The sequence below is a fragment of the Bufo gargarizans genome, chromosome 6, assembly GCF_014858855.1.
Source record: "Bufo gargarizans isolate SCDJY-AF-19 chromosome 6, ASM1485885v1, whole genome shotgun sequence".
In the NCBI taxonomy this organism is placed as follows: Eukaryota; Metazoa; Chordata; class Amphibia; order Anura; family Bufonidae; genus Bufo; species Bufo gargarizans.
This window is the reverse complement of record NC_058085.1, coordinates 196,088,729-196,100,766: the sequence shown is the minus strand read 5'-3', so window position 1 is coordinate 196,100,766 and position 12,038 is coordinate 196,088,729. Positions and strand designations below refer to the sequence as shown.

At 47.2% G+C, this 12,038-nt stretch overlaps 1 protein-coding gene across 1 annotated transcript in view; it reads left to right on the top strand.

Annotated features, from left to right (window-relative positions):
* Positions 1-12,038, top strand: part of LOC122942431 (heparan-alpha-glucosaminide N-acetyltransferase-like) — a 458,936-nt gene that overhangs the window by 61,320 nt on the left and 385,578 nt on the right. The window lies entirely within an intron of this gene.

The following is a 12,038-nucleotide window of genomic DNA, read 5'->3' as shown; positions in this document are numbered from 1 at the left end:
GGGAAACTTAATTTCGCTTGCCGGATTATGCCCATGGGGCGAGTGTTCTGTAGGCGCCTGGCACAGGCAACTGGGGGGGTTGTGGCCCCGCATCATTACGTTCGGTTGGGTAGGGAGCTGCGGGCGGACTTACGGGTTTGGAGTTCTTTTCTGGACCAGTACAACGGTCGCTCGCTGTTCATGGGGGACATGGTAGAGGCGTTTGATTTTGAGTTATTCACGGATGCGGCGGGGGGGGCAGGTTTTGGGGTTTTTTGTGGGGGCCAATGGTGTGCTGGAGTGTGGCTGGCTGTTTGGGTGGAACGAGGTTGGGTGAGGAATCTGGCTTTGTTGGAGTTGTTCCCTATTGTGCTGGCGGTGGTGTTGTGGGGAGCGCGGTTCCGGGATAAGAAGGTTCGTTTTCACTGCAACAATTTGGGGGTGGTTCAAGCGATAAATGGATTGTCGGCATCGTCGCCGCTGGTGGTGCGGCTGCTGCAGCGCTTGGTGTTAGAGTGCTTGTCGCTGAATGCTTGGGTTGTGGCGGTGCATGTGCCGGGGGTTGACAATTGTATTGCTGACGCCCTTTCTCGTTCGCAGTGGACTCGTTTTTGGCAGCTGGCTCCGGAGGCGGAGGCGATTGGCTTGGAGTGTCCGGGTTGCCTGTGGGAGCTGCTGGAGGAGCGTTGAGGGGGCTTATTCGGGCGTCAGTGGCTCCGGGTACGTGGGATGCGTATGTGCGTGCTTGGAGGGTGTGGGAGGACTGGTGTGCCGCGTTGGGGGGAGGGATGGAGGAGCCGGAGTTGGTTTTGTTAATGTTTTTGGGTCATGGTAGGGAGCAGGGTTGGTCGGTTAGCAAGATAAACGGTTACATGGCCGGGTTGGCTTTTGGTTTTAAGGCCCGGCGGATGGTGGATGTGACGAAGTCTTTTTTGGTGGTGCAGGCCTTAAAGGGTTGGAGGAGGATGGGTGCTGGGGTGGACGGGAGGAGGCCAGTTTCGTTTGGGGTGTTGCTTAAGTTGGGGGGACAGTTGCGGACGGTTTGTCGGTCTGAGGGGGAAGCGAGGTTGTTCCGATTGGCTTTCTCGCTGGCCTTTTTTGGGGCTATGCGGGTGGGGGAGTTGGTTTGCCCGTCGGTGAGTCGGGTTGGTGGACTATTGAGGAGGGATGTTGAACTGTTTGATGATAGGGTGGAGTTTATTATTCGGCGGTCAAAGACGGATACGTTGGGAAAGGGGAAGAAGGTGGTGCTTTTCCGGGTGGAGGATTGCGACATGTGCCCGGTTCAGTGTTTGCAGGATTATGGGTTGAAGGGGGGGGGGCGGGTCCCCGTTGTTGGTTCATATGGATGGGACCTTTTTGTCTCACTTTCAGTTTTCTGCTATTTTTTCGAGGTGTTTGAGCCGGGTGGGGGTGGATACGGCGGGGTACTCTAGCCACTCCTTTAGAATCGGGGCGGCGACGGAAGCGGCTAGATGGGGTGTGGGTGATGATGTGATTAAAAGGATTGGCCGTTGGGAGTCGGCAAGGTTTAAATCTTATGTGCGTTTGGATCGGTTGTAATGTGGGGGGGTTGGTTGTTGTTGGGTTTATGGTGTTCGTGCAATGCGGCGGTATTGTTCTTTTTGTTCTCTCGTTTCAGGTGCGACGCCCGCTTTGGTGTGGATTGTGGGGCATTCCTATGTCTTCTGGGGGGCCGTCCGGGCAGCGGTTCGGCCAGACGGTCAGCAGCTGGGATTTGACAGGGAGTCTGCGGTGGTAAGGTGGATTGGGAGGCGGGGTATGGTGTGGAAAGGGGTGTTGCCGGAGATTCATAGGTTTGTGAGGATGGATAGGGCGCCGGAGGTATTGGTGGTACACGCAGGGGGCAATGATTTGGCGGCGAAGCCTATCCGGGAGTTGATTAAGGAGATCAAGTGGGATTTCTTGAGGTTGTGGTCGTTATTTCCGGATATGGTGACCGTATGGTCGGATATTGTCCCGCGGCAGGTGTGGAGGGAGGCTAGGTCTCTGGATGCAGTGAATAGGGCGAGGATAAAGGTGAACAGGGCGGTGGGGCGTTTTATGGCTAGGAACGGGGCGGTGGTGGTCCGACATAGGGATTTGGAGGCGGGAACGGGGGCTTTTTGGAGATCGGACGGGGTGCATTTGAATGCAGTGGGATTGGATATGTGGAGTTTGGCGTTGCAGGAGGGCATTGAGGTGGCCCTGCGGTTGTGGCGGAACGCCCGGAGTTGAGGTGGTCAAGTCCGGTCGTTGGTGGCGGTGGGGGGGGGGTCCTTGGAGTTGGGCACGGTGGAATCTGAGGACAATTGGGGGGGCCCCACGGTGGGGGCTGGACTCCCAGGTGGACCGAGCGGTTGTGGTGAATCGAGGGGGGGTCATTCGATGGTGCCTTTGAGCTGGGCGGTACGGCTGGAGGCAAGAATGGCTCACCCTGATTTGACAGCTCGATGTTTTGAGGCTTCAAGGACCACCTCCCATTTCGGTTATACTGTATTATGTTATGTTATGGTTGTAAATGTTATTTAATAAAAGGCTGCTGTGGCCATTACATTTCCAATTGGTGGTCCGAGTTTTATTGGAAAAGGGGGCTCTGGGGGTGGAAATGTGTAATGGTGGTTAGAGGTGAGTAAGGGGGTATGAAAGTAAGAGTTGAGGCGAACGTGGATAACCAATACCCTCGTCATGGCATTCACTGTGCGCTAAAAATGTAATGATGTCCTTATTCTGTGGCTCATTATGACAATAGTAAACTTGTATATTATTTTTTTGCTTTACTACTAAAATCTAAATTTTCTTTGCATCGCCATTTTCTGACAGCCATAATTTTTTGGTACTTCTGTCCACAGTGCTGTATGAGGGTTTGCTTTTTGCGGGGCAAACTGTTGTTTTTATTGGTAGCATTTTTTGGTACTGTTATGACTTTTTTTATCACTGTTATTCAATTTTATTATTACATTTTTGGGTGTTAAAAGGTGAGTAAAAAATTTGAATTGTGTGTTTTAATTTTTTTTTCCGTTACGCGTTTACCTCACAGGACTTTTTAAAAATATTTTAATACCGTAGTTCAAACATTTTCATATTCGGTGATACCTGATATGTTTATTTTTATTGTTTACAGTATATATTTTTATATGTAAAATTGGGAAAGGGAGGTGTTTTAAACTTTTAATATTTTTTTAATTCTTTTTTTTACACTTATTTAATAATAACTGTTAACCTCCCCTAGGGGGCTAGAACCTGTGATCCTTTGATCCCTTATGCCATTCACCCTAATAGAGATTCTATTAAGATGAATGGGATTTTGACACGTTCCCTGCTGAGCTTTGCTCATGCACAGCTTAGCAGGGAGGTTACTAGGACAGCCCTGAGAAGCCTCAGCAGGCCCCAGGCTGTAATGGTAACTGATTGCATCCCCGCAATTTCACTGTAGGGGCTCCGATTGAAAGGCAGAGGGAGCTGCATCCCACTGCCTTACCTCACAGATGCCGCGATCAGTGTTGTTTGCAGAATCTGAGGGGTTAAATGACAGGATTTGGTATGATCACCATTCCCAATAATTGTTTCCAGGTACCCGTTGTATTATGCAGCTGACATCCATCGCGTATGGAGCAGGCTCACTACAGCAGCCCTGTCTATACAATACCTCAGCCATAGTGACGTACCAGTATGTCACAGTGGCAGAAGGGGTTAACAAACTTCCGGCTGAGGCCAGTGAATAGATCTGCCATTGCTACAGTTTATCACCAGCTGCATAGTGCCGCTGGCTGCCTGCCAATGATCAGTACTGTGTGGTGGCAATTACTGCTGCCACCACCGTAGCGGCTTTTCTTTCTAGTACCACTATCATTACACCTACACATCCACCACTACTACTATTACTATTCATAAACAGCCGCACATAGATCTACTGCCTTATCGGTTCCATGCTGTGCTGCTACTATTGCTGCCACTTGCCTCCATTATCCTATCATTTTCACATCCACACTGTACTGCTGCTGTTCCTAATTAAAAGGGAGGATTTTCATAGGCTTGTTCACAACAAGCCACTTTTTCTTCTGATAATTAACACTTGTCTGTGTGTGTAAATACAGAAGGCATTCTGCACTCATTATGGCATCATTTTTTTCCCCATAACATGGTATGTGTATAAACACCATCTGTCCCTAATAAAGGATCGTTTTTGGAAGGTTTCTAATATTAAAAAGCATAACAAATGCGACAGCACAGTGTCGTTAATCCCTTCAGTACAGAGTGTTAATGTAACAGACTCCATCTTGTCTTTAAACAAACCTTTCAAAACTTCTTAAGGACATTCCAATGCAGAGTGTGGGAAGGGGGTGGTGGGCTACAAGACTTGTTTAGGTTGCCAGGGACTAAGGCCAGGCAGCCCTTGTCCACAGATTCCACCAAAACCTCATCTGTCCTGACAAGAGGCATTGTTTCTTCTAATCTGATTGGATCACTGTCCTATACTATAAACATCTGATTGGCTTTGTGTTGGTGTCTTTATGTAGAAATAAACACTGAGGACTCTATTGAACACAAACTCTGTGTGTTTACTGTCCCCTGGCCTGTGAATTGCCTGATCCTCGACAACTTAATTTTCGGTAGAGGTAAATTTTTGCAAATCTGACATGTGTAATTTTATTTAGTAATAACTCTGGAATGCTTTTACTTATTCAAGCCCTTCTGAGATTGTTTTCGCTTGATACATTGTACTTCATGTTAGTGGTAAATTTGAGTCAATATGTTTTACCTTTATTTATAAAAATAAAATCCTAAATTTGCAATTTTTGAAATTTGAATTCCTCTCCCTTTAAGAAGGAGAGTGATACCTTATAAAATATGTCTAATTTATGTTGACATCACTTTGTAAATGTCTTTTTTTTTTTAAGAAACAGTTCAGTTATGAATAGAGATGAGCGAATTTTTCAAAAACTCGATTCGCAGGTTTGTCAAATTGTTTGGGAAAAAATTTGGTTCGATCCGAATAAATTCACGCAGAATTACGTTAAAAAACATATTTTTCCTTGCTGCAGAGAGCCTTTATAGTGTTGTAGAACACTGTGCCTTGCTGTAACACGCATAGGGAGTCTGCTTTCGTTGTGAAATAATACTGCAAATAACAGGCGTGCACACTTCACTTATTTGGGCAGTCACAGGAGCAAAACTGACCAAATAACTCATGTATGAACTCAGCCTTACAGGTCAATGTTAGCGCCAAGAAGCACTGTCGTCAGCTGATTCCACATAGATTTCTACAGAATCTGTTCTATTAAACATTTATACAAGTATAGCTCCCCGACAGAGTGGAGAGGGTGTCAGCAGTAATTTTGTGTTGACGTCACAGATTATTTTGCCCTTCCTCTGATCCGTCAGAACAATAACCCCCAAAAAACGGATCCTGTCTGTTGAGCATCCGCCTTCTCTCGGTCAGCATTTGGTCAGTAATCAATCAGTATTGCTAATGCCAAAAAAAAAATAAGGAATGGATCTAAAACAGAGATGACACATGAACGGAATATTTGCATGTCTTCTGTGTTTTGTACCCACTCCTGCTTTTGGCTACCAAATCTTACGCCAATTCTGATGGGACCATACAGGCCAGCTGCTACGAAAAGAGGATCTGTTGTGCATCTAATTTTTCCTTCCTTCTGACAGATCAGAAGATGGGATATATAAATGATGATGTCATCCAAGCTAAAAAGGCTGAATAGTAGCCCAGTCATGAAGTGTGGAGGGTGGGAACAGCATGAGAAGTCCACAGAGTGGCCCTATGACAGAGTCTGGAGGTGGAGGCACAATGAGGAAACCACAGAGTGGCCCAATGACAGAGTCTGGAGGTGGCAGCAGGATGGGGAGGCCACAGAGTGGCACAATGACAGAGTGTGGTAGTGTCGGCAGCATCAGGGGATGCATCAGTGGAGGTAGGTGGCAATACCAGTACCCGATGAAGATGGTGGGTGAAAGAAGGAGCACTTGGCATCAGATGTGTGGCATCAGGTGGATGGCAGCACCAGAATAGTAGCTGAGGCAGGTAGCCAGAAGAAACAGGTCTCTTTTGCCAAGTGCTGGTGTGGCACCATGGATAATCTAGTCTGATGCCTCAGGAATTGTTGGGTGGAAATCCTGGCTGATCCACGCCTGATTCATCTTGAAAAAGGTCAGTCTCTCCACATTTTGGGTGGACAAGCGAGTTCTTCTTGGGGTAACTATGGCCCCCGCCGCACTAACACCGGCTCTGATGCCACACTACTGGCCAGACAGGACAGCTTTTCCAGGGCAAACTCTGTAGTTGCGACTACAAATCCAGTTTCGCTGCCTAGTAGTCCAGCGGATGTTCAATGTGGGGTGGCAGGGTGCTGTCAAACTATGCCACCACCTGCTGGTTCAGGTCCTGCTGTATGTCTAGCTGCTGGTGAGTAGTTTCTTCACTATGCAGTTCAAGGAAGCTGCTCATCAGCCACTCTAGACTCAGGCTGCTGCTGATGGAGCTGGTACTGCTCCTGCGACTCCACCCCATCCCCAGCAGCCATGGCAGTGGAACATGAGCGGAGAGGGCTCCCCCGCTCAGACCAGCGAGAGGATGGACAATGGCGCAGATAGGCCAATGGACTACATAGGATGTCTCTATAGTAGTTCAGTTTGTCCTCCATCTCAGCGGGTGTAAAAAAGGCCCCCCATTTTGGACCGGTAGCGAGGATCCAACAAGGTGGAGAGCTAGAAGTCATCCCTCTGCCGAATGGTGATAATTCAGCTGTCACTACCCAAGCGAGTGAGCATGCATCGGGCCATTTGCGCAAGTGATTTCCTGCCTCCATCTCCACTGCATTCTGCCACGGTGTCCCTGGGACATCTGACTCATATTCCTCATCTCCCTCTTGCTCCTCCGGCTGCTCCTGCTCCTCCTCACCTGTCACCTGTGTAGAAAAAACTTCCATTCCATTTCGCTAGACATTGCTTGTGCTCCAATGTCCTCCTTCAGTTCAGCCCCCACAGGCTTATGTGGCAGTGAGATCTAGGTGCCACATCTCCAGTCCCCTGACCAGCCAGATTTAGCAGCATATGTTCCATGACATGAAGCAGTGGAATGACGTCATTCATCCCGTAGTCCTGGCGACTGACAAATAACGTGGCATCCTCAAAGGGCTTGAGCAAACGGCAGGTGTCACGCATGAGCAGACACTGGCTGACATTGAAGTTACACAGGGGAGTACTCCTGTCCGCTTAGATCATCGGGAAATCGTTGATGGCCTTTCTCTGTTCGTACAGTCGGTCCAACATATGGAGGGTGGAATTCCAAAGGGGGAAAACGTTACATATCAACGTATGTTGGGGGATGGCGTTCTACCACTGCAGCTCAAGGAGGGTGTGGTTCGCGGTGTACAAGTTGCTGAAATGCATGCAAAGTTTCCTGGACATTTTTATGATGTCTTGCAGATGGGTGGAAGACTTCAGGAAACGCTTGACAACCAGATTAAACACATGTGCCATGCAGGGCGCATGGCTCCGTCGTCCTTGACGCAGTGCCGACACAATGTTCTTCCCGTTGTTGGTCACCATGGTTCTGATTTTCAGTTGTCGCGGAAAAAGCCAGTATTTGATTTTTTTGATAAAAGACGTGGAGCAGTTCCTCCCCTATGTGACTCCGTTTGCCCAGGTAAACAAGGTGCAGAACAGTGTGACACCGCCGTGCCCTGCACATGTGGTATGCTGGAGGGCCACTGTGAATTGTCCCTGCAGTGGAGGCTTAGGACACGGCGGAGGATGAGGAGGCAGAGGCAGACATTGTCTCTGGACCAATGGCATTGCAATGTGGAGGAGGAAGAGGCGTCACCTGGCCAAGTTGCTGGTGTGGCTGTGCAGGAACCACATTCACCCAGTGGGTCATAAAGGACTGACCTGTCCCTGACCGTAGTTACAGCTCCACAACTCGGCGCTGCCGTGCACTTTGGCAGACACACCTTCTGTTCTACATGTGTGTGCAGGGCAGGTCAGTACGGCTTGGGACTCTCCACCTCGGCTCGGCACAAACCACCAGTTCTCTGAAAGATGAAGTGTTCACCACCTGGAAAGGGAGGGACTGCAGCACCAGCAACTTGGTCAGGAGAGCAATCAGCTTCTGCGCCATTTGATGCATGCATGCATACTGTTGTCTCTTGGCAATCACTTCAGTGATCGATTGCTGACGGAATGAGTGACGAGAAGTAGAAAGAGGAGGAGCAGGAGCATCGGGACCAGCAGATGATGGGAATGACAGACAGCCCCCTTCGGCTGAGGTGGTGGAGCCTTGACTGCCTGAAACGTGTGCATACCACTGTGTGATGCAGCAGTTGCTGCAGCAGTGTGGACCACCACATCGGAGCCACGGTTCTCCCAGGCCACTTTATGGTGACGCTGCATATGTTGACGCAGGGCCGTAGTGCCAACATTGGCACCCTGACCACACTTCACCTTCTGCCCACAGATTCTAAATATGGCCACATTTAGTGATGTGATTTTACCCCCAACACTGCGCACTGACCGACTGCTACCGCCACTGCCTCCGTGAACCAATGCACCGCTGCTTCCCGGGCAGGTAGGCTCCCACAAAGCGGGTGGTCTACCCCCGCCATATTTGGCTCCTGACCTTCCACTGCTACAGGAAAAAAGACCATGCAGCAGCACCCTGCAATTCAGATAAAGTACAACAATGCCATAGTCACAAAAATTATAGTGCTAATGCTATGCTTATTTATAAAGTGAGATGCTTGGCCAATGCATTTTGTACAAAACCATCTGAGCCGTCTGCTGTACGTCAAGGCGATCTCTGTTAGACGGGTCCTAACACTAAATACTACCTGTTATGCACCATAATGGCCGCCATAAAATTCAGGGAGTGTTGGATCCACATGCATGCTGGATCCACTCTGCCTTTTACCATTTTTGGTGCCATAATGGCCTCCATTACAAGGGATGCAGGTACCAACATGCATGCCGAGCCCACTCTATACCTTTCCTTGTGCCAGACAGCTTCCAATGAATATTGTGAGAGCAGGCTACAGCTTTATACTGAAACTAATTAAATCAGCCTATGGGACAGACAGGCTAATCAGGAGTGCACGACTCACTGGAGTGCCACATCTCCAGCATTGTAAATCTGCAAAAAAAGGGGGTTAGTCAGCACCTCCCAGGCAGAGTGGATCCAGCATGCATGTGGATCCAACACTCCCTGAATTTTATGGCGGCCATTATGGCGCATAACAGGTAGTATTTAGTGTTAGGACCCGTCTAACAGAGATCGCCTTGACGTACGGCAGACAGGCTCAGATGGTTTTGTACAAAATGCATTGGTCAAGCATCTCACTTTATAAATAAGTGTAAAATTAGCACTATAGATTTTGTGAATATGGCATTGTTGTACTTTATCTGATTTGCAGGATGCTGCTGCATTGTCTTTCTTCCTCTAGGTCTTTGCCATGGCAGCGTACTGGAAGGTGCTGACTAACCCTCTTTTTTGCAGACCTTCCACTGCTGCCACCTTGCTGACTCCCGACCACGCTAGCGACTTGCTGGCTCCGCCTCTGGCTCAAGGGCAAGCTGTCACCCTCTTCTCACGATGATGATGAAGCCGCTTCGTCACCCGGCTCCCAAGTGCTATCATCTACATCATCATCGAGTACTGTCTGCACATCACTGATGTCCTCCTCAACGGTGTCTGGGTCAGGAGCATGACTGCTCTTAATACCAGCTCCCATGCCACTCTTCTCATCACTACTTGCTCACCTAGTGGAGGAAGCGGCGGATGTCTCCTCCACATCTTGGCTGGCCAGTAGCTGCTGACTGTCCTCTAGTAGCTATTCCTCGCTGAAAAGTGAAGCAGAGCCTACAGCATATAATACTTCTCACGGTGAGGGAACAGAAAAGGACAGAGGCAGGTTGAGGACAGGTAAGGGCACAGGGCCTGCTCCCGGACCATACCAACTAAGGGTTGTGTCTGGTGAACCCACTGACTCTTGGCTGGGGTAGTCTGATGTCACTTGCGACAAAGTCGAAGACCGAGTCATCTACTCAAGAACCACTGGGTTGCTGGTCACGACACGACCGCTAGCTGAGACTGGGAGCTCATGCCTCTGGAAGTGACCCCTGCTGCCACGGCCCCTTACTCTGCTGCAACCTCTGCCTGTGCCAGAAACATTTAGGCCTCTGCCACTCCCCTGTGCAGGGCCTGGCACTTCTCTGCCTGACAAACTGTTAGATCAAATAAATAAAAAGCAAATGAAAACACCCCACAAAAGCCTTTACAACAGATTACTGCACCGCAGAGCGGCAAATGTATATTTTCTTTTTGTGCTAATACACGTCACAATAGGCTTAATAAGAAATAACTGCATCGCAAAGCGGCAAATGTATTTTTTCTTTTTGTGTTAATAAATGTCACAAAAGGCACTAAAAGAAATAACTGCAGCGCAGAGCGGCAATTTTTTTTCCCTTTTTGCTCTAATACACGTCACAAAAGGCTTTAAAAGAAATTACTGCACCGCAGAGCGACAAATTTATATTTTATTTTTGTGCTAATACACGTCACAAAAGGCTTTAAAAGAAATAACTGCACTGCAGAGTGGCAAATATATTTTTTCTTTTAACACTTAAACACCCCACAAAAGCCTTTACTACAGATTACCGCACCACAAAGCAGCAAATGTATTTTTGCGCTAATACACGTCACAGTAGGCTTAACAAGAAATAACTGCACGGCAGAGCGGCAAATTTATATTTTATTTTTGTGCTAATACACGTCACAAAAGGCTTTAAAAGAAATAACTGCACCACAGAGCGGCAAATGTATTTTTTCTTTTTACGCTAACACACGTCACAGAAGGCTTTAAAAGAAATAACTGCACCGCAGAGCGGCAAACGTATTTTTTCTTTTTCTGCTACTACAAGTCACAGAAGGCTTGAAAATAAATAACTGCACCGCAATGCCTTTACTACAGATTACTGCACTGCAAAGAAGCAAATGTACTTTTTCTTTTTGCGCTAATACACGTCACTAAAGACTTAACAAGAAATAACTGCACCGCAGAGCGGCAAATGTATTTTTTCTGTTTGTGCTAATACACGTCACAAAAGGCTTAACAAGAAAAAACAGCACCGCAGAGCGGCAAATGTTTTTTTTCTTTTTATGCTAACACACATCAGAAGCTTTTAAATGAAATAACTGCACCGCAGAGAAATTTATTTTTTCTTTTTGTGCCAATACACGTCACAAAAGGCTTAACAAGAAATAACTGTACCGCAGAGCAATGTATATATTCTTTTTTTTTGCTAATACACGTCACAAAAGGCTTCAAAAGAAATAACTGCACTGCAGTGCGGCAAAAATATTTTTTCTTTTTACACTAAAACACCCCAGAAAAGCCTTTACTACAGATTACTGCACCACAGAGCGGCAAATGTATTGTTTCTTTTCACGCTAATACACATCACAAAAAGCTTAACAATAAATAATTGCAATGCAGAGTGGCAAATTTATTTTTTATTTTTTCGCTGAAACACTGCACAAAAGCCTTTACAACATATTACTGCACCGCAGAGCGGCAAATCTATTTTTTCTTTTTGCGCTAATATACGTCATAAAAGGCTTAACAAGAAATAACTGCACCGCAGAGCGGCAAATGCATTATTTCTTTTTGCGCTAATGCACGTCACAAAAGGCTTAACAAGAAATAACTGCACCACAGAGCGGCAAATACATTTTTTCTTTTTGTGCTAATACACGCGACAAAAGGCTTTAAAAGAAATAACTGCACCGCAGAGTGGGAAATATTCTTTTTACGCTAAAACACCCCACAAATTTACTACAGATTACCGCACCACAAAGCGGCAAATGTCTTTTTGCGCTAATACACGTCACAATAGGCTTAACAAGAAATAACTGCACCGCAGAGCAGCAAATTTATTTTTTCGTTTTATGCTAACACACATCATAAAAGCTTTTAAAAGAAATAACTGCACCGCACAGAAAAGAGAGGCCGGACTAGGACCAAAGGTAAGGGGAGGCCGACATGAAA